The sequence below is a fragment of the Carcharodon carcharias genome, chromosome 1 (genome assembly GCF_017639515.1).
Source record: "Carcharodon carcharias isolate sCarCar2 chromosome 1, sCarCar2.pri, whole genome shotgun sequence".
Lineage (NCBI taxonomy): Eukaryota > Metazoa > Chordata > Chondrichthyes > Lamniformes > Lamnidae > Carcharodon > Carcharodon carcharias.
In genome coordinates this window covers 169,488,249-169,511,334 of record NC_054467.1, presented here as the reverse complement: position 1 = coordinate 169,511,334, position 23,086 = coordinate 169,488,249, and the positions used below count along the sequence as shown (strand labels likewise).

At 43.4% G+C, this 23,086-nt stretch overlaps 1 protein-coding gene across 6 annotated transcripts in view; it reads left to right on the top strand.

Annotated features, from left to right (window-relative positions):
* Positions 1–23,086, top strand: part of rgs7bpa (regulator of G protein signaling 7 binding protein a) — a 126,473-nt gene that overhangs the window by 57,565 nt on the left and 45,822 nt on the right. The gene's annotated exons all lie outside the window — the stretch shown is intronic.

Genomic DNA, 23,086 nt, shown 5'->3' with positions numbered 1-23,086 from the left:
AATAGAGTTTGTATGCTCCTATGAGGTCACTGAAGTTCTTTTTGCTATTTCCGACTGTCAGTTTAAGACTTTAGACATTGAGAGTAGCAGGTAATATTGCTATAAACACTCTTGAGAGATGCTTAAACTGTGATCTCTGTATGCAAGGCCTCCTACAGATGCCACTGATACTTGGCTCTATATATGGAAACCTGGCAACATGGCCAGTAGATGGCTGAAAGGTAGGAATGAAAGAATAGGAATAAATGCTTCTTGGATTGACAAGATGGAGCCGTGGGTGGATCTCTGGAATTTAATAAGAATGTGTGGAAGTGGACGAGTTCATTTGGCCCCTCCAGCTGCACTGCCAATCAGTATGCTCATAGTAGATCTCCTATTTTGATTCCACATTCCTGCGCTATGCCCAAATTCTTTATTCCTATTATTCTCATTATAAGGGACATATACATATCCCCCTAAATGATTTGGACATGAAAGAAGATTAACATAAGGGGCGGTGGTGGCGTAATGGTATTATCACTGGACTAATAATCCAAATGAACATTATGACCTAGTGCCATTGCCCTGCCTTTTCCACATACTCTAACACATTATTTCTATTAAAATAATCATCTAATGCCCTCTTGAATGTCTTGATTGAACCTGCCCCCAACACACTTCCAGGCAATGCTTTCCAGACCCGAACCACTCGTTGCATGAAAAAGTTTTTTCTCCTGTCACATTTGTTTATTTTGCAAATCACTTTAAATCTGTGCCCGCTCATTCTTGATCCTTTTACAACCGGGAATGGCTTCTCCCTATCTACTCTGTCCAACCCCCTGATGATTTTGAACATCTCTATCAAATCTCCCCTTAGCCTACTTCTCTCCAAGGCGAACGGTCCCAATCTCTCCAATCTAACCTCATAGCTGAAATTTCTCATCCCTGGAAACATTCTTGTAAACCTCTTCTGCGCTCTCTCCAATGTGTTCACATCCTTCCTATAAGTTGGCGCCCAGAATTTTACACAATATTCTAGCTTGGCCTAACGAGTGTCTAATATAAATTAAGCATAACTTGCTCTTGTACTCTATGCCCCTATTAATAAAGCCAAGGATACCATACGCTTTATGAACAGCTCCCTCTACCTGTCCTGCCACCTTCAATGATATATGCATATGTACACCCAAGTCTTTCTGCTTCTGCACCCCACTCAGAATTTAACCCTTATTTTATATTGTCTGCCCATGTTCTTCCTACCAAAATGCATCACCTCATACTTCTCTGCATTCAACTTTATCTGCCATCTATCTACCCACTCCACCAACTTGTCTCTGTCCTTTTGAAGTTCCGCAATGTCCTCCTCACAGTTCACAACACTCAAGCTTTGTATCATCTGCAAACTTTGAAATTCTCTCCTACACACCAAGATCTAGGTCATTAATATATATCGGGAAAAGAAAGAGCCCCAATGCCGACACCAGGGAACTCCACTACAAACCTTCTGCCAGCCTGAAAAATATCCATTGACCATTACTCTTAGTTTCCTATTTTTCAGCCAATTCTGCATCCAGGTTGCTACTATCCCTTTTTTATTCCATGAGAAATACCTTTTCTCACAAGTCTGTTGTGTGGCACTGTGCCAAATGCCTTTTGAAAGTCCATGTTCACCACATCAACAGCATTATCCTCACCAACCTTTTCAGTAACCTCTTCAAAAAAACTCCAAGTCAGTTAAACACTATTTCCCCTTTAGATATCCATGCTGGTTCTTCCTTGTCAACCCATGTTTTTCCACGTGACTAATTCTATCCCAAATAATTGTTTCTAGAATCTTGCCCACCACTGAAGTTAAACTGACTGGTCTGTAATTGCTGGGCTTTTCCTTACAACCTTTTTTGAACAAGGGCGTAATGTTTGCGATTCTCCAGTCCTCTGGCACTGCCCTCGAGTCTAGGGAAAACTGAAAGATTATGGCCAATGCCCCTTTAATTTCTACTCTCACTTCCTTCAATATCCTTGGATGCATCTCATCCGTTTCTGGTGCCTTGTCAACTTTAAATACCGACTGTCTACTCAACATATCCTCTTTGTCAATTTTGAACCCTTTCAGTGACAGAGTTTCCTCATCTGTCGCCATGGCCTGGGTAGCATCTACCTCCTTGGTAAAGATGGATCAAAGTATTCATTTAATACCTCAGCCATGGTCCCTTCGTCCATGTGTAAATTACCTTTTAGGTCCCTAATTGGCCCTACTCCTCCTTTTACCACCCTTTTACTATTTATAGCCTATAGAAGACCTTGGAATTCCCCTTTAAGTTGGCTACCAGTCTTTTCTCATAATCTCTCTTCGCTTCTCTAATATGCTTTTTCACCTCCCCTCCGAACCTCCTGTATCCCTCTTGGTTCTCAATTGTATTTTCTACCTGATGCCTGTCATAAGCGCACTTTTTCTTCTTTATCTTAATTTCAATCTCCTTTTTCATTGAGAGAGCTCTGGAGTTGTTTGTCCTGCCTTTCCCTTTCGATGGAATATACCTTGGCCGTGCCCGAACCAATTCTTTTTTGAAGGCAGCCCATTGTTTAGCCACAGTTTTTTCTGCCAGTCTTTCGTTCCAGTCTTTTTTATTCATTCACCGGATGTGGGCTTCATGGGCTGGGCCAGCATTTATTGCCCCTCCCAAGTTGCCCTTGAGACGGTGGTAGTGAGCTGCCTTCTTGAACTGCTGTATTGTGTAGGTACACCCGTGGTGCTTAGGAAGGGAATTCCAGGATTTTGACCCAGCAACAGTGAAGGAACGGCAACATATTTCCAAGTCACGATGGTGAGTGACTTGGAGAGGAACTTCAGGTTGGTGGTGTTCCCATCTACTTGCTGCCTTAGTCCTTCTAGATGGTACTGGCCATGGGTTTGGAAGGTGCTGTTGAAGGAGCCTTGGTGAATTCCTACAGTGCATCTTGTGTATGGTACACACTGCTGCTACTGTGCATCTGTGGTGGAGGGAGTGAATGTTTATGGATGTGGTGCCAATCCAGCGGGCTGCTTTGTTCTGGACGGTGTCAAGCTTCTTGAGTCTTGTGGGAGCTGTACTCATCCAGGGAACTGGGAGTATTCCATCACACTCCTGACTTGTGCCTGTAGATGGTGGACAGGCTTTGGGGAGTTGGGAGGTGACTTTTCCATTGCACGATCCCTAGCTTTTGCCCGGCTCTTGTAGCTGCAATATTTATATGACTAGTCCAGTTCAGTTTCTAGCCAATGGTAACCCCCAGGATGTTGATAGTGAGGGATTCAGCGATGGTAATGCCATTGAACATCAAGGGGCGATGGATAGGTTCTCTCTTGTTGGAGATGGTCATTGCCTGACACTAGTGTGGCACGAATGTTACTTGCCACTTGTTAGCCCAAGCCTGGATATTGTCGAGGTCTTGCTGTATTTGCGACTCCTCAGATACTGAGGAGTCACAAATAGTGCTGAGCATTGTGCAATCATCAGCGAACATCCCCACTTCTGACCTTATGATAGAAGGAAGGTCATTGATGACGCAGCTAAAGGTCGTTGGGCCGAGGACACTACCCTAAGGAACTCCTGTAGTGATGTCCTGGAGCTGAGATGACTGACCTCCAATAACTACAACCATCTCCCTTTGTGCTAGGTATGAATCCGACCAGCAAAGAGTTTTCCCCCTGATTCCTATTGACTCCAGTTTTGCTAGGGTTCCTTGATGCCACACTCAGTCAAATGCAGCCTTGATGTCAAGGGCAGTCACTCTCACCTCACCTCGGGAGTTCAGCTCTTTTGTCCATGTATGAACCAAGGCTGTCATGAGGTAAGAAGCTGAATGGCCCTGGCGGAACCCAAACTGTGCATCAGTGAGCAGGTTATTGTTTAGCAAATGCTGCTTGATATCACTGTTGATGACCCCGTCCATCACTTTACTGATGATGGTGAGTAGACTGATGGGGTGGTAATTTGTCATTTGGATTTGTCCTGCTTTTTATGTACAGGACATATCTGGGCAACTTTCCACATTGCCGGTTAGATGCCAATGTTGTAGCTATACTGGAAGAGCTTGGCTAGGGACGCGGCAAGTTCTGTAGCACAAGTCTTCAGTACTGTTGTCAGAATATTGTCAGGGTCCTTAGCCTTTGCAGTATCCAGTGCCTTCAGCTGTTCCTTTATATCACGTCGAGTGAATCGAATTGGCTGAAGACTGTCATCTGTGATGCTGGGGACCTCGGGAGGAGGCTGAAATGGATCATCTGCTCGGCACTTCTGGCTGAAGATTGCAGCAAATACTTCAGCTTTGTCTTTTGCACTGATCTGCTGGGCTCTCCCAGCATTCAGGATGGGGATACTTGTGGAGCCCCCTTCTCTAGTGCGTTGTTTAATTGTTCACCACCAGTCATCACTGGATTTGGCAGGACTGCTGAGTTTAAATTTGATCTGTTGGTTGTGGGATCGCTTAGCTCTGTCTATCACTTGCTGCTTATGCTGTTTGGCATGCAAGTAGTCCTGCGTTATAACTTCACCAGATTGACATCTCATTTTTAGGTATGCCTGGTGCGGCTCTTGGCATGCCCTACTGCACTCTTATTGAACCAGGGTTGACTCCCTGGCTTGATGGGAATGGGGTAGAGTGGGGGATATGCTACTCTATGAGGTTACAGTTTGTGTTCGAGTACAATTATGCTGCTGCAGATGGCCAGCAGCACCTCATGGATGCCCAGTCTTGAGTTGCTTAATCGGTTTGAAACCAATCCCATTTAGCATGGTGGTAGTGCTACACAACATGATGATGGGTATCCTCAATGTGAAGCCGGGACTTCACCTCTACAACAACTGTGCAGTGGTCACTCCTACTGACACTGTGATGGACAGATTCATCTGCAGCAGACAGGTTGGTGAGGATGTTTCTCCCTCTTGTTGGTTCCCTCACCACCTGCTGCAGACCCAGTCTATCAGCTATGTCCTTTAGGATTCGGCCAGCTCGATCAGAGTGGTGCTACTGAGCCATCCCTGGTGATGGACATTGAAGTCCCCCACCCAGAGTACATTCTGCGTTCTTGTCCCCTCTGCTTCCTCCAAGTGGTGTTCATCATTGAGGAGTACTGATTCATCAGTTGAAGAAAGGTGGTACATTGTAATCAGCAGAAGGTTTCCTTGCCCTTGATGTCATGAGATTTAATGGCATCCGGAGTCGATGTTGAGGGCTCCCAGGGCAACTCGTTCCCGACTGTATACCACTGTGCTGCCAAGGATGGTTATGGTGGTGTCTGGGACATTATGTGTAAGATATGATTCTGTGAGGATGACTATGTCAGGCTGTTGCTTGCTAGACAGCTCTCCCACTTTTGGCACTAGACTCCTGATGTTAGGAAGGAGGATGTTGCAGGGTGGACTGGCGCTCAGTTTGGGTTCTGCCAAGGTCACTAAGCTTCTGACCTCATTACAGCCTTTGTTCAACCATAGACAAAAGAGCTGAATTCCAGAGGTGAGGTGAGAGTGGCTGCCCTTGACATCAAGACAACATTTGACTGAATGTGGCATCAAGGAGCCCGAGTAAAACGGGAGTCAATAGGAATTGGGGTAAAACGCACCACATACCTAGCACAAAGGATGATTGAGGCCAGTGATCACAGTTCCAGGACATCATTGCAGGAACAGACTTCGATGGGGGAAGAATAGAGCTGGGACAGATAGACTGGAACAAAAGATTGGTGGGAAAAACTGTAGCTGAACAATGGGCTACCTTCAAGAAAGAATTGGTTCAGGCACAGTCAAGGTATATTTCATTGAAAGGGAAAGGTAGGACAAACAAATCCAGAGCTCCCTCGATGAAAAAGGAGATTGAAATTAAGATAAAGAAGAAAAAGTGCACTTATGACAGGCGTCAGGTAGAAAATACAATTGAGAACGAAGAGGGATACAGAAGGTTCAGAGGGGAGGTGAAAAAGCATATTAGAGAAGCGAAGAGAAATTATGAGAAAAGACTGGCAGCCAACTTAAAGGGGAATTCCAAGGTCTTCTATAGGCTATAAATAGTAAAAGGGTGGTAAAAGGAGGAGTAGGGCCGCTTAGGGACCTAAAAGGTAATTTACACATGGACGAAGGGACCATGGCTGAGGTATTAATTGAATACTGTGATCCATCTTTACCAAGGAGGTAGATGCTACCCAGGCCGTGGTGACAGATCAGGAAACTCTGTCACTAGAAGGGTTCAAAATTGACAAAGAGGATGTGTTGAATAGACAGTCGGTATTTAAAGTTGACAAGGCACCAGAAACGGATGAGATGCATCCAAGGATGTTGAAGGAAATGAGAGTAGAAATTAAAGGGGCATTGACCATAATCTTTTAGTTTTCCCTAGTCTCGAAGGCAGTGCCAGAGGACTGGAGAATCGCAAACGTAACGCCCTTGTTCAAAAAAGGTTGTAAGGAAAAGCCCAGCAATTATAGACCAGTCAGTTTAACTTCAGTGGTTGATTCTAGAAACAATTATTTGGGATAGAATTAATGGTCACATGGAAAACTATGGGTTGATAAGGAAGAGCTATCATGGACACCTGAAGGAGAAATCATGTTTAACTAACTTGCTGGAGTTTTTTGAAGAGGTAACAGAAAAGGTTGATGAGGGTAATGCTGTTGATGTGGCGTACATGGATTTTGAAAGGGCACTTAATACAGTGCCATGCAACTGACTTGTGAGAAAAGTTATTATGGAATAAAAGGGACAGTAGCAACTTGGATACAAAATTGGCTGAAAAATGGGAAGCAGAGAGTAATGGTCAATGGATATTTTTTGGGCTGTAGTGAGGTTTGTAGTGGAGTTTCCCAGGGGTCAGTATTGGGACCCTTGCTTTTCCTGATATATATTAATGATCTAAATCTTGGTGTGTAGGAGAGAATTCCAAAGTCTGCAGATGATATGAAACTTGGGAGTGTTGTGAACTGCGAAGAGGACAGTGTGGAACTTCAAAAGGACAGAGACAAATTGGTGGACTGGGCAGATAGGTGGCCGATGAAGCTCAGTGTGGAGAAGTGTGAGGTGATGCATTTTGGTAGGAAGAACACGGACAGGCAATATAAAATTATGGGTGAAATTTTGAAGGGGTTGCAGGAGCAGAAAGAATTGAGTGAATATGTACATATATCATTGAAGGTGGAAGGACAGGTAGAGAGCGCAGTTAATAAAGCATATAGTATCCTTGGCTTTATTAATCGGGGCATGGAGTACAAGAGCAGGGAGGTTATGCTGAATTTATATAAGACACTCTTTAGAACTCATCTGGAATATTGTGTACAGTTCTGGGCACCATATTATAGGAAGGATGTGAACACATTGGAGAGAGTGCAGAAGAGGTTTACAAGAATGGTTCCAGGGATGAGAAACTTCAGCTATGAGGATAGATTGAAGAGGATGGGACTGCTCTCCTTGGAGAGAAGAAGGCTGAGAGGAGATTTGAAAGAGACGTTCAAAATCATGAGGGGGCTGGAACGAATGGTTCGGTTCTCGAATGCACTGTCTGGAAGTGTGTTGGAGGCAGGTTCAATCGAGGCCTCAAGAAGACATTAGATTGCTTCTATTCAATTAACCACGTGCAGGGGTATGTGGAAAAGACAGGGCAATGGCACTAGGTCTTAATGCTCCTTTGGAGAGCTGGTGCAGACGCAATGGGCCAAATGGCCGCCTCCTGTGCCGTTAAAATTCTGTGATTGAGTTCCTTCAGCTGCTTCATTAATTTCCTTCCTTCCATCATAAGGTCAGAAGCGGGAATGTTCGCTGATGATTGCACAATGTTCAGCACCATTCACGATGCCTCATACTGAAGCAGTCCATGTCCAAATGCAGCAAGATGTGGACAATATCCAGCTTTGGGCTTACAAGTGGCAAGTGACATTTGTGCCACACGTGCCAGGCAATGACCATCTCCAACAAGAGAGAATCTAGCCATTGCCCCTTGACATTCAGTGGCATTACCATCACTGAGTTCCCCACTATCAACAACCTGAGGGGTTTCCATTGACCAGAAACTGAGCTGGACTAGCCATATAAGTAGTGTGGCTACAAGAGCAGGTCAGAGGCTAGAAATCCTGTGGTGAGTAACTCACCTCCTGACTCCCCAAAGCCTGTCCACCATCAACAAGACACAAGTCAGGATTGTGATGGAATTCTCCCCACTTGCCAGGATGAGTGCAGCTCCAATACTACTTGAGAAGCTTGATATTATCCAGGACACAGCAGCCTGCTTGATTGGCACCTCATCCACAAACATTCACTCCCTCCACCATCGACGCACAGTGGCAGCAGTGTGTATCACATATAAGATGCACTGCAGGAACTTGCCAAACCTCCTTAACACCTTCCTAACCCATGACCACTACCATCTAGAAGGGCAAGGGCAGCAGATACTTGGGAACACCACCACTTAGAAGTTTCCCTCCAAGCCGCTCACCATTCTGACTTGGAAATATACGCCGTCCCTTCCCTGTTGCTGGGTGAAAATCTTGGAACTCCCTCCCTAACAGCACTGTGGGTGTACCTATGCCACATGGACTACAGCGGTTCAAGAAGGCAGTTCACCCTCACCTTCTCAAGGGCAATTAGGGATGGGCAATAAATGCTGGCCTAGCCAGTGACACACTCATCCCATGAATGAATAAAATAAAATGCAGACAATTCTGAAATGGAAGGCATACTGAGATGTGCGGAAGCAAGGTGAAGGTGCTGGGAAATACAAACCGGTTAAGAAAGTGGAAAGCTAAGGTGAAATGCAGTTCAACTTTGACGGATATGAAGGAATACATTTTGAGATAAGTAACATAAAACAGAATATACCCTAAACAATAACAGTAAGATCTAAAGTTGCAGATGCACATATCTATAAAAGAAGAGACCATAAGATAGATAAGTGAATTGGCTTTATATATGGGAGCAAAAAAAAAAGTAAGTGATGATTAACCCGAACAAGACATCAGTTAGGCTCAGTAGCAGGACTGCGTGAATTCTTAGGTACCTTATTGTCATGATAGTAGCTGATTGTGGTTGTGGACTCCAGTATTAGATACTATATGGTACTTCCTGCTATATACAGGGGGCTGCAGGTCAGATAGCACAAATTGGAGCCTGTCTTGATAGAGTTCTGACACTTCAGATATGTGTTAGGAAAATGTATTATCAATTAAGTTAGCTCAGTTACAATGTTGATGGCCTGTGTGCATCATTTAAAAAAATGAAACAAGACGTGGTATCAGAAGTAAACTAAACGCAACAATGGAGGTTCTGAAACCACTGACAGAGCTCAGTTTGGAGGACAATCTTGCCAAAAACTGCAGGTGGTTCGGCAGCGATTCGAGCTGTACCTCACAGCAATGGGCAATGGTTAAAAAAGACCCTCAGGTACAGCCTTCCACCTTGCTTCACGTAGCTGGGGAAGAAGCCCTAGAAGACTATAACACATTCACATTTGAAAGTGATGAGAAACAAAATAATTCGAAAGGAATAACTGAAAAATTCGAAGCCCACTGCAGCCCTAAGAAAAACATCACGTATGGACGATATCGATTTTTTACATGGACACAAGGCAGTGACATTAGTCAAGTATGTAGCTGAGCTGAGAAAACGAGCTAAATCATGTGAATTTGGAGAGTTTGAAGAATCACTCATCCAAGATAGAATAATTTGCAGGATCGCAATTGACTCTCTGAGACAATGGTTTTTGAGAGAAGTTGATCTCACACTGGAGAAAGCAATAAATATCTGCAGAGTGGCAGAGCCAACAAAATGCCAGATTAAACAAATGACACAAGATGATAAGCTGCACACAGTCAAGCAGTTAGATGCAGTTAAACAGAAACAGTCCCGGGAAAGAACATTTAAGAGCAGTCGATGCGGAACAGAGCATTTACCACATAGTTGTATGGCGCAGAAAGCCTATGGGAAGTGGTGTAAGAACTGTGATAAACTAAATCACTTTGCTGAGATGTGTAAATCGAAGAAAGTGCACGTGATTGCAGATGATGACACAGACACTGAAACTGGACTTTTCATTGGTGCAGTAACAACAAATTTCAAAGAAGGCGAATTTAAAAATTGCCATCGTGATGGTGAATGTCAAGCTTGACACAGGTGCACAAGCAAATGTCATTCCCATAAGCCTGTATTGTAAAATAAGCAAAGAAAAACAGCTAACTAAAACAAAAGTGAAGCTGTCTACTTATACAGGTGAAAAAAATTGCAGTAGAAGGTAAGTGCACACTTAAAGTGAACTACAAAAAACAGTGGTGAAAACTGATGCAAAACCCATTCTTGGAATCAAAGCTTGTGAAAATCTGTAGCTAATCAAGAGATTAATGACAGTCACCGCTGATGACATCCTGAGTGAGTATAAAGATGTATTCCAGGGGATTGGCTGCCTAAAAGGAGAACACACAATTAAGATTAATGAAACTGTGACATCCAAGCAGAATGGAGAAACTTCACATCATCAAGAAAACTGAAGAATCAACAAAATTGGTTAATCAAATTGTAATTGTAGAAAAATCAGATGGGAATCTGTGATCTGCCTGGTTCCCAGAGACCCAAACCAGGCAGTACAAAGAAAGCATTACCAGCTGCCCACAGTAGAAAAGATCATGTGTAAGCTAGCTGATGCTAAATACTATTCAGTCTTGGATGCGAGTTCAGGCTTCTGGTGGGTCAAGCTGGATAAATGCAGCTCCTATCTCTGTATCTTCATCACACCATATGTGCGATACAAGGTTTTATGCTTACCTTTTGGTATTAATTCAGCTTTGGAGATGTTCCAGAGAACAGTGAAGAGGCTGTTTTGAAGGGTTAGAGGGCATGGGAACCTATATTGATGATGTGCTGGTCTGGGGAGCCACATAAGAAGAACACAACCACAGACTGAGGCAGGTGCTGGCCACAGCTAGAGAAAGGAACCTCAAGTTGATGAAGGAAAAGTGCTAACTAGTCTTCATGAAATCAAGTACTTGGGACATGTGCTAACAAGTGAGGGACTGAACCAGATCAGAGTAAAGCCGAAGCAGTCGTGAACATGCCACCCCCAAAATGTAAGAAAGTCTTGCAGAGGCTCTCTTTGTACTGCCTGGTTTGGGTCTCTGGGATCCAGACAAACTCGCAGATTCCTCTCTTGGGAAATTCATTCCAAACGTATCAGACCTGACAGCACCTCTCAGAACTTTTACAAAATAATGTGGAATAGCACTGGGAACAAAGTCACCAGGAAGCTTTGACCAGTCTGAAGAGAACACTGACCCAAGCACCAGTGTTAAAGTATTACGATGTCAGTCAGCCGGTCAAGATCTCAGTAGACGCTTCAAAGACTCGCCTGGGAGCTGTCCTCTTGCAAAATGAGGCACCAGTGGCATATGCGTCAAAGGCAATACCTGAAACACAGCAGTGGTATGCCCAATTAGAGAAAGAAATGCTAGCAATTGTTTGGCCTGGAACGCTTCCACCAGTTTGCCTATGGCAAAGACATGGAGGTGGAGTCTGATTGTAACCCTTCGGAAGCTAAAAAGTCCCTGAACTGTGCAGCACTAAGAACCCAAAGATTATTAATGCATCTGCAGAAGTACCAGTTCAGTGTTAAATACAAAGCAAATACAGGCAAAGAAATGTACACCATAGGCACCTACTCATCATGGAGGAAGAGGATAAAGAAACAGAAGCACAGGCTCACATGCTGACAAAGAACTGAATGCATGTGAAATGTGCCAAAAGCACAGTAAATCACAACAAAAAGAAAACCACTCCAACAACTGTGTTCCAGAGAGGCCCTGGCTGAAAATTGGAGTGGACTTGTGCACATTTGACAGTGAGTACCCACTAACAGTAGATTATTACTCAAAGTTTTTGAGTCTGTGTTGCTGAGAAATTATAGTAAGAACATCACTGTAATAAATCATTTAAAGTTAATTTTTGCTCACCATGGCATACCTGAAGTGCTCATCTCAGATAATGGTCCACAATTCTCAGGCACTGAAAATTTCGCAAATTTGCATAGGACTGGGAGTTTTGCCACACTACGTCAAGTCCCAAATAACGGAATGGTGGAACATACCACGCAGACCTTAAAACACCTGTTGAAGAAGGCAAAGGTAGACAGAAGAGACCCCTACCTGGCTCTGCTGGATTTCAGGAATACCCCATTAGAGGGCATTGGATCATCTTCAGCACAGCTCCTGATGGGGAGAAGACTAAGAACTAAGCTTCCAACTGCACCCCAAATGTTATTTCCACAGCCAGCGAGCTACAGCGTGCAGAACCTGCTCAAACTGAGACAGCAGAAACAATATTTTGATTGAGGCTCCCTACCTCTGCCTGACCTGAACATGGGAGAGACGGTAAGGATTCAGCATTAACGGATCTGGAATCCTGCTGTTGTCACAAGAATCAGGAGAATCAAGGTCTTTCTTAGTGCCGGCTCCAAACGTACAACAGTACAGGAGAAACCAGAAATTCTTATGGAAAACAAATGAAACACAACGCTGCTCTGAACCAGAAAGTGTAGCTGAAGATCAAAAACCAGGATGCACCAGTGAAGCAACAGATAACCAGACAAAGCCTGAGAGTCCTGAAAACTATCCAACGGGTTATAGTGACAGAGCTGGAGAAGGCCCATTGCCCTTCAAAATCACCTCTGACATCATTCAGAACATCAGTGGAAGAATTGTGAAAAAAACCAAAGAGATAGAGATGAATAAAAGACAAAACAGACTGATCAAAACAGAGTGAGAAAGAATAGATGAGAGACTTTGTGTACTTGAGTTGTATAAAAGTTTTTTTCTAAAAAAAAGGAAATGTCATGATATGGATGGGAGTCGTCTATAGGCCCCCAAAAGCTTCCTCACTGTAGGACAAAGTATAAATCGGGAAATAATGGAAGTGTGTAAGAAGGGTACTACAATTGTCATGGGTGATTTTTAATCTGCTTATTGACTGGACAAATCAAATTGGCAGGGGTAACATGGAAGACGAATTTCTTAAGTGCAACAGGAATGTTTCTTACAGCAATATGTTGCAGAACCTACCCTGGAACAGGCTATTTTAGATCTAGTAATGTGTAATGAGGTAGGTTTAATAAGAGATATTGTAGTTAAGGATGCTCTAGGGGGTAGCGTTCACAACATAGTAGAATTTCAAATTCAGTTTGAGGACAAGCAACTTGCATCTCAAATCAGTGCCCTCAACTTAAATAAGGACGATTACAGAGGTATGAAGAAAGAGTTGTCTAAAGTGGGCTAGAAAAATAGATTAAATAGATTAATGGGAAGGTCAGTGGATGATCTGTGGAAGACATTTAAGCAAATATTTCATAATGCTGAGCAAAAATTTATCCCGGTCAAAAAGGACTCAATGAGCAGGATGAACCACCTGTGGTTAACAAAGGTGGTCAAGGAGAGTATCCAATCAAAAACTAAGGCAATCAAAGCAGCGAAAACTAGTGGTAAGACAGAGGATTGGGAATATGTTAGGAACCAGCAGCAGATGACAAAATCTAATAAAGGAGAAAATTGCATATGAAAGTAAATTGGCAAGAAGTATAGAAACAAAAGCCAGAGCTTCTACAGGTATATAAAAAGAGAGTAGCTAAAGTGAGCATGGGGCCCTTGGAGGATGTGATTGGACAATTGATAACGGGGAACAGGGAAATGGCAGATAATTTAAACCGATATTTTACATCAGTCTTCACGGCGGAGGATACTATAAACATCCCAAAGATATCAGAGAAGCAAGGAACTAATTGGAGGAAAGATCATATAGCAGCTTCTATCACAAGGGATAAAGTATTTGACAAACTAATGGGCTAAAGGCAGACAAGTCGCCAGTACCTGATGGCCTGCATCCAACGGTTTTAAAGGAAGCGGCTGCAGAGATAGTGGAAGCGTTGGTCAAAATATTCCAGAACTCTCTGGATTCTGGGAGGGTCCCAGCAGATTGGAAAACCGCTGATGTGACACTCTTGTTCAAGAAGGGAGGGAGACAAAAAAAACTATAGGCCAGTCAGCCTAAGATCTGTCATTGGGAAAATGCTAGGTTATTAAGGAAAAAATAGCAGGACATTTAGAAAAGCTTAATGCAATCAAACAGAGTTAACATGAAAGGGAAATCATGTTTGACAAATTTGCTAGAGTTCTTTGAGGACATAACAAGCAGAGTTGATAAAGGGGAACTGGTAGAAGTAGTATATTTGGATTTCCATAAAGCATCCAATAAGGTGCCACATAAAAGGTTATTGCACAAGATAGGAGCCCACAGTATTGGAGGTAATGTATTAGCATGGATTGGTTAACACACAGAAGACAGAGTCGGGATTAATGGGTCTTTTTCAGGTTGGAAAGACGTAACTAGTGGAATGCCACAAGGATCAGCCCTAGGGCCTCAATTATTTATTATCTAAATGACTTGGAGGAGGGGGCAGAGTGTAATGTATCCAAATTTGATGATGATACAAAGATGGGTTGGAGGTCATGTTGTGATGAGGCCATAAGGAATCTGCAAGGGGATATAGCTGGGTTGAGTGAGCAGGTGAAAACTTGGCAGATGGAGTTTAATATAAGAAAGTGTGAGGTCATGCACTTTGGTAGGAAGAATGAAAAGGCAGACTATTATTTAAATGGAGAGACAGTCCAAAAAATGTGCAGCACAGAGGAATCTGTATTTGAGAGAGGATATACTAGTATTTGAGGCAGTTCAAAAGAGATGCACTAGACTGATTCCTGGGATTCCATGAATGGCTAAACAGGTTAGGCCTTTATTCATTAGAGTTTAGAAGAATGAGGGGTGATATTATGAAACGTACAAGATTCTGAGGGGGCTTGACAGGGTAGATGTTGAGAAGATGTTCCCACTAGTGGGGGAATCTCAGACTAGGGGACATAGTTACAGAATAAGGGGACACTCAATTAAAACTGAAATGCAATGGAATTTCTTCTCTGAGGGTAGTGCATGTTTGGAATTCTCTACCCCAGAGAGTTGTGGAGGCTAGTTCACAAAGTATTTAAAGAGGAGATAGATTTTTGAAATATTAGGGAGTTGAGGGCTATGAAGAGCTGGCACAAAAAAGGAGTTGAGGCCTGGGCCAGATCAGCCATGATCTTATTGAATGGTGGGGCAGGCTTAAGGGGCCAAATGGCCTGCTCCTACTCCTACTTCTTATCTTCTTAATGGCGGGAAACACGTTCTGCCACCAACAGACTGAGCGATCGAGCGCAAACTGGTTTCATTGTGAAACTGATTCTTGGCCTTCTCGCCATATTGTCCGTGCTGCCGAATACAACCGACAACGTGGGCACAGCAAATTCTGCCCTAAGGGAATGCACAAGCATAATTATTTGACATTTGTTAGTAATATGGCATGGTTTGATATATAAGCCTGGTTTGAAATCTTGATTTTTGTGCTGACTTTTGTTTTTGCGTTTAGTGCCTGCAAAACAATCTACATGTAGTCAAAGCCACATACTTGCTCACCCCTGCTTCTCTGGACAGAGAGAATAAAATGTTCAGCTTTCTTGGAGTACAGGGCTTCAGTAAATTCCCTTATGCAGCAGTGGGCAGCAACCTTGGAGTTGCTGCCCACTGCTGCATATCCACCTGCTCCAGCCTGGAAAGAGTCAGACTCAGAACAGTTGTTGACCACGAAAATCTTCACAGACATTGGCAATTTTGTTCGTACCCAGCTCTGTGGTTGCAATCATGGCTGCAGCATGTGGCAGATTTCATTGAGCAACACAATGTTCCTCACTGAGGTCCAGGTAGGAGGATTGTTCCCTGAAGACACTGAGCAGTTATGACCTTCAGCTGTGAATTCTTCTCCCCCTCCTCCTCCTCCCTCCTCAAGGTGCCTGTCCTGTATTGCATTGTCTCTGCTCATTGTCCCTATTACACTGTAGTCTAGCAGGTTGCAAACTACTGCCCTCAAAAGCAGGAGCAGGTGGCTTGTGCAGACTTCTTGAAGTCAGGACAAAGTCCTTCACATATTAAGCAACTCCCTGTAGCAGCTTTACACAACTTTTACAATCTTAGCAAGAAGTGGGCAGAAATCAATTAGCAATGAACTTGTAAGTAGTTGATGATCGCTTTAAATAACGCTGCTGAGGTGTTCCTTCCTGCTGCTATTTGCATGTTTAACTGAGCTAGGTTAAAAGAGACTGTTGGCTGGAGAATTGAGCTCCAGATGGCAGTGCTGGTAGTGCAAGCTGTTCGATGTCACACGCTGTCTACTCTGCATTCTTCTGGTGAATGCTTCCTGCCTGCCTGCTAATGCCTTCACTAAAGTGGCACCTGCTGTGGCCAGCACCAGAAGTCTGAGCATATATCACATGCCATTTTAGAAGCAAAGCGGCATTGTAGTGCTGAAAAACTGACTTACGGAAATTTCCTGGCCTTGATATTTCTTTGTAATAGTACTACATTGCTTTACACTCTATTAAATTCATATTCATTGCTACAATTAAAACTTATAGGTATAATTGTACAAAGCAAAAGGAATAATTTCAACCCCTGCAGTTTGTGCGTGACTCTCTGAACATAACATAAGAAAAGGAACAGGAGTAGACCATTCAGCCCCTCGAGCCTGCTCTGCCATTAAGTAAGATCATGGCTGATGTTCCTGTGTTTCGATTTCCACATTCCCATCTACCCCTGATAAACCTGAGATTCTTGTTAGGCAAGGGAATCAGTCTACCTCTGCCTTAAAAATATTCAATGACCCCGCCTCCACCACCTTCTGACGCAGTGTGTTCCAAAGTCACACAGCCCTCTTGAGAGAAAAACTCTCTCCTCATCTCTGTCCTAGAAGCGCAACCCCCTAATTTTAAAACAGTGCCCCCTAGTTCTGGACTCACCCACAATAGGAAACATCCTGTTGACATCTACCTTGTCAAGGCTGTGCAGTATCTTGTATACTTCAATCAAATCACCCCTCACTCTTCCAAATTCCAGTGGATACAAGCCCAATCTGTTCAACCTTTCCTCATAAGACAACCCACTGATTCCAGGTATCAATCTAGTAAACCTCCTCTGAACCGTCTCTAATGCATTTACATCCTTCCTTAAATAAGGAGACCAAAACTGCACACAATATTTGAGGTACGGCCTCACCAATGCCCTGCATAACTGAAGCATAGCATCCTTTTATAAGGGAGGTGATGGCAAAGTGGTATTGTCTCTGGACTGGTAACCCAGAGATTCAGGGTAATGCTCTGGGGACCTGGCTTCAAATCCTGCCACAGCAGATGGTGGAATTTGAATTCAATAAAAACCTGGAATTAAAAATCTAACAATGACCATGGAACCATTTTCAATTGTTGTCAAAACCCATCTGGTTCACTAACGTCCTTTGGGGAAGGAAGTAAATCTGTTGTTGTTGCCTGGCCTACATGTGACTCCAGACAGCACTGTAGTTGACTTGAATGTTGTGCAATCATCAGTGAACATACCCACTTCTGACTTAATGATGGAAGGGAGGCCATTGATGAAACAGCTGAAGATGGTTGAGCCTTGAGGAACTCCTGCAATGATGTCCTGGAGCTGAGCTGACTGACATCCAACAACCTCAGCCATCTTCCTTTGTGCTAGTTATGACTCCAACCAGTGGAGAGTTTTCCACCTGATTCCTATTGACTCCAGTTTTGCTAGGGCTCTTTGATGCAACACTCTGTCAAATGTGGCCTTGATGTCAAGGGCAGTCACCTCACCTTGGGTTCAGCTCTTTTGTCCATGTTTGAACCAAGGCTGTAATGAGTTCAGGAGCTGAATGGACCTGGCGGAATCCAAACTGGGCATCAGTAAGCAGGTTATTGCTAAGGAGGTGCTGTTTGATAGTACTGTTGATGATCTCTTACATCATTTTACTGATGATTGAGAGTAGACTGATGGAGCGGTAATTGGATGGATCATCCACTTGGCACTTCTGGCTGAAGATTATAGCAAATGCTTCAGCCCTATCTTTTTCACTGATGTGCTGGGCTCCCCCATTATTCAGGATGGGGATATTTGTGGAGCCTCCTCCTCAAGTGAGTTGTTTAATTGTCCATAACCATTCGTGACTGGATATGGCAGGACTGCAGAGCTTAGATCTGATTGCTTAGCTCTGTCTATCATTTGCTGCTTATGTTGTTTGGTATGCAAGGACTTCTGTGATTATAGCTTCACCAGGTTGACACCTCATTTTTAGGTATGTCAGGTGCTGCTCCTGGCATATCCTCCTGCACCCTTCATTGAGCCAGTGTTGATCCCCTGGCTTGATGGAAATGGTAGAGTGGGGGATATGCTGGGCCATGAGGTGCAGATTGTGTTTGAGTACAATGCTGTTGTTGATGGCACACAGTGCGTAATGGATGCCCAGTCTTGAGTTGCTAGATCTGTTCAAAATCTATCCCATTTAGCACGGTGATGGGGTGTCACACAACACGATGGAGGGTATCCTCACTATGAAGGTGGGACTTTTTCTCCTCAACAACTGTGTGTTGTTGTCACTCCTACCGATACTGTCATGGACAGATGTATCTGCGGCAGGCAGGTTGGTGAGGATAAGATCCAAGTATGTTTCTCCCTCTTGTTGGTTCCCTCAGCACCTACCATAGACCCAGTCTAGCAGCTATTTCCTTTAGGACTTGGCCAGCAATGGTGCTATCGAGCCACTCTTGGTGATGGATGTTGAAGTCTCCCACCCAGAGGACATCCTGTGGCTTTGCCACCCTCAGTGCCTCCTCCAAGTGGTGTTCAACATGGAGGAGCACTGATTCATCAGCTGAAGAATGGCAGTATGTGGTAATCAACAGAGGTTTCCTTGCCCATGTTTGACCTGATGCCATGAGACTTCAGTGGGTCTGGAGTCAATGTTGAGGACTCCCAGGGCAACTTCCTCCCAACTGTATACCACCGTGCTGCTACCTCTGCTGAGTCTGTCCTGCCGGTGGTGATGGAGGAGTCTGGGACATAATCTCTAAGATATGATTCCGTGAGGATGACTATGCCAGGCTGTTGCTTGACTAGCCTGTGAGACAGTTCTCCCAATTTTGGCACTAGCCCTCAGATGTTAGTAAGGAGGATTTTTCAGGGTCGACCTTTCTTCCCTAAAGGACATTAGTGAATGGGTTTTTATAACCATCGACAATAGTTTCATGGTCATCATTAGACTTATAATTCCAGATTTTTATTGAATTCAAATTCTACCATGTGCCATGGCGGGATTCGAACCCAGGTCCCCAGAGCATTTATCTGAGTCTCTGGATTACTAGTCCAGTGACAATTCCACTCCTCTTACTGGAATGTGTTTTTGTATCCTCTATAGTGAACACAGAAGCAAAATATTTACTCATTTCTTCCACCATTTCCTCACTATCTACTATGAACTCCCTGCTGTTACTCTCAAGAGGACCAGTACCCACTTTATTTACTTTTATCCTTTTTAAATACCTGCAGAGACTCTTGCTGTCCATTTCTACATTTCTAGCTAGCTTCTCGTATAGTAATTTCTTTCACCTGGTTAACCTTTAAGTCATTTTCCGCCGTTCTTTATATTCTGAGCAATCATCTGTCCTGCTACTCATCTTTGTGCAGTAGTGCTTCTTCCTTAAGTTTGATGCTTTCCTTAACTTCTTTAGTTAACCATGGATGGTGGGTCTTCCCCTTAGAATTTTTCTTTATAATAGGAGTGTACTTATTCTGAATGTTCTTAAATGACTGCCACTGCTTCTCTATTGATCTATTCTCTAGCCTAGTTTCCCAGTTCACTTCAGCTAGCTCAGCTTTCATCCCCACATAGTTGCCCTTATTTAAGTTTAAGATACCAGTCTTAGACCCATTCTTCTCCCTCTAAAATGGATGTAAAATTCAATCATATTGTGGTCGTTGCTACCTTGGGGTGTCTTTACTCTGAGGCCATTAATTAATCCTGTCACATTACACATACAATAACCTGCTCTCTGGTTGGTTCCAGAACATGCTGCTTTAAGAAACTATCTCCAAAGCATTCTAAGAAATCCTCATCCAGGCTACTGCTGCCAATCTGATTTTTCCAGTTGCTATGTAGATTAAAATGACCCATGATTATTGCCATCACTTTATCACAAGCACACAATATTTTCTCTTAAATACTTTGTCCTACACCCTGGCTACTGTTGGGTGGCATGTAGACCACTCCCATTAATGACTTTTCCCCCTACTATTCCTCATCTCCACCCAAACCGGTTCTACATTCTGATCTCCTGAACCAAGGTCATCTCTAATTATTACACCAATGCCCTCTTTGATTAACAGTGCTACCCCTCCACTTTTACCTAGCTTCCTATTCTTCTTGAATGTCATATATTCCTCAATATTAAGGACCCAATCTTTGTCGTCCTGCAGCCATGTCTCTTTAATTGCTATCAGGTCATATTTATTTACTTCAATGTGAGCCATCAATTCATTTACTTTGTTATGTCTGCTACATGCATTCACATAGAGAACCTTCAGTTTTGTCTTTTTGTTACCTTTGTAACATCTAGTCTTGACTGTTGACATCTTAGGTTTTTTTTCTCTCTGTCCCTTCTTGCCATTCTCTCTGACCCTCATTTCTATATTACTATATTACTATATTGCTTTCCTGTCTTGACTCCACACCTTAAATTGCTACCTCTACCCAAGCTTGATCCCCTCACCCCTCTTGTTTAGTTTAAAGTCCTCTCTACTTCCCTAGTTATGCAATTTGCGAGGACACTCGTCCCAGCATGGTTCAGGTGTAAACCATCCCAACGGTACAGCCCCCACTTTCACCAGTACTGATGCCAGTGCCCCACAAACCAGAAACCGCTTACATAGAAACAGAGAAACGTAGAAATTAGGAGCAGGTGTAGGCCATTCGGCCCTTCGAGCCTGCTCCGCCATTCATTATGATCATGGCTGATCATCCAACTCAATAGCCTGCTCCCGCTTTCTCCCCATATCCTTTGATCCCTTTTGCCCCAAGAGCTATATCTAACTCCTTGAAAACATACAATGATTTGGTCTCAACTACTTTCTGTGGTAACGACTTCCCCACAGGCTCACCACTCTCTGGGTGAAGAAATTTCTCCTCATCTCAATCCTAAATGGTCTACCCCATATCCTCAGACCGTGACCCCTGGTTCTGGACTCCCCCATCTTCGGGAGCATCCTTCCTGCATCCTGTCTAGTCTTGTTAGAATTTTATAGATTTCTGAGATCCCCCCTCATTCTTCTGAACTCCAGCGAATATAATCCTAATCGACTCAATCTCTCCTCAAATGTAAGTCCCACCATCCCAGGAATCAGTCTGGTAAACCTTTGCTGCACTCCATCTGTGGCAATATACTCCCTCTATATACTTCTCCCACACCAGTCTTTGAGCCACATTCATCTCTCTAATCTTATTTGCCCTATGCCAATTTGCACGTGGCTCAGGTAATAATCCAGAGATGTTTTACCTTCGAGGTTCTGCTTAATTTGGCACCTAGCTCCTCATACCGACTTTGCAGAACCTCTTTCCTAGTTCTACCTATGTCCTTGGTACCTACATGGACCACGACAACTGGATCCTCCTCCTCCCACTGCAAGTTCCTCCCCAGCCCTGAGCAAGTGTCCCAAACCGGGCAGGCAACATAGCCATCTGGCAACACTCGCTCTTTGCTGCAGGGAACATTGTCAATCCCCCTCACTATACTATCCCCTACTACTACAACATTCCTTTTTACTCTTCTGGCACGAACAGCTTCCTGTATCACAGTGGCATGGTCAGTCAGCTTATCCACCTTGCAGACCTAGCTTTCATCCACGCAGGTTGTGAACACCTCAAATCTGTTTGACAATTGCAAAGTTGGAGGCTGCTCCACTACTGTCTGCTCGGTCCCATTACCTGCCTCACTAATAGTCACATCTTCCTGTTCCTTACTGCTGACCAAACAAGATGACCCTCTTCTAAGAGGTGTGACTGTCTTCTGGAACATAGTATCCAGGCATTTCTCCCCCTCCTTTATGTTGCGCAGTTAGGCTTCCAGATCAATAATCCCAACCCGGAATCCCTCAAGCTGCTTACACTTCCTGCAGACGTGTTTGTCATGGATTGCCTTGGCGTCCAAAAGCTTCCACATCCCACAGCTGCAACATAAAACCTGTCCTGCCATTCTAACTTATGTTGTTTAGTTAATTTACTTTAATTACTTTCTTCCTATGTATGCTGCAATTTACTGTGTTTATTGAATGCTCATTCCACTGACAACCAAAGGTTATATGCTTCTTAACTATAAAGGTATGTGTTTTAGATGTTTGTTTAAATTACTTTATTTTTATTGCTTTTTTATCTTTATTGCTTTATTTTAATTTTAAAATTTTAAAATTTTGGTTTATTATTTTAAAGTTTGAGGTCTTTTAAATTATAAGATATACCTGAACTTGCCTGCCCTAAGCTGGTTTCTCACATGCTGTCTCATAGACTGAGCACTTACCAGCCAATCAACTCACTAGCTTCCTGTGATGTCACAGTTGCTTTATTTCTTTCCCCAACCTCCCTACTGCTGCCTCACAGCAACTGAAACTGTGCACTCCTCAGTGCCACTCCTCACTCGAATCTTGGTCTGTATTTATAGGCGCTCCTCAGCTCCTGACTGTCTCCCACACTTGCGCTCCGACTCCCAGCTAGGAGCGGGTTCTCTGTCTATGATCTCTATTATTGCTTCTCGAAGTGGGAAGACTTGCCTATTCTGAAGTGTTGCATCTTGTCCTACAATTAAAACAATAATATTCATTACATGAGCAGATATTATGCAGTGAGCAATTTAGTTCCCATTGTTTTTGACCTTCTGCTTTGTTTAAGTTCCAGTTACTCTGCAACGTAATTTCCAATAGCTGACTATTGGCATTGCCAATTGTATGTGCGTATAATGCTGAGGTGATACGTGATCTTTTTCTCCTGCATCTTTCTCAATTTCCCTTTTTAATCTACTCTAATATTCTCCACGATTTTCATTATTTTCCCATGTCGTGCAATTTCAGCAAATTTGAGTCACTTAGCAAATGTAGTTAGTCCACTCAAGTGTATTTAACACCTGATAGCCATATATGGCAGCTTGAAACTA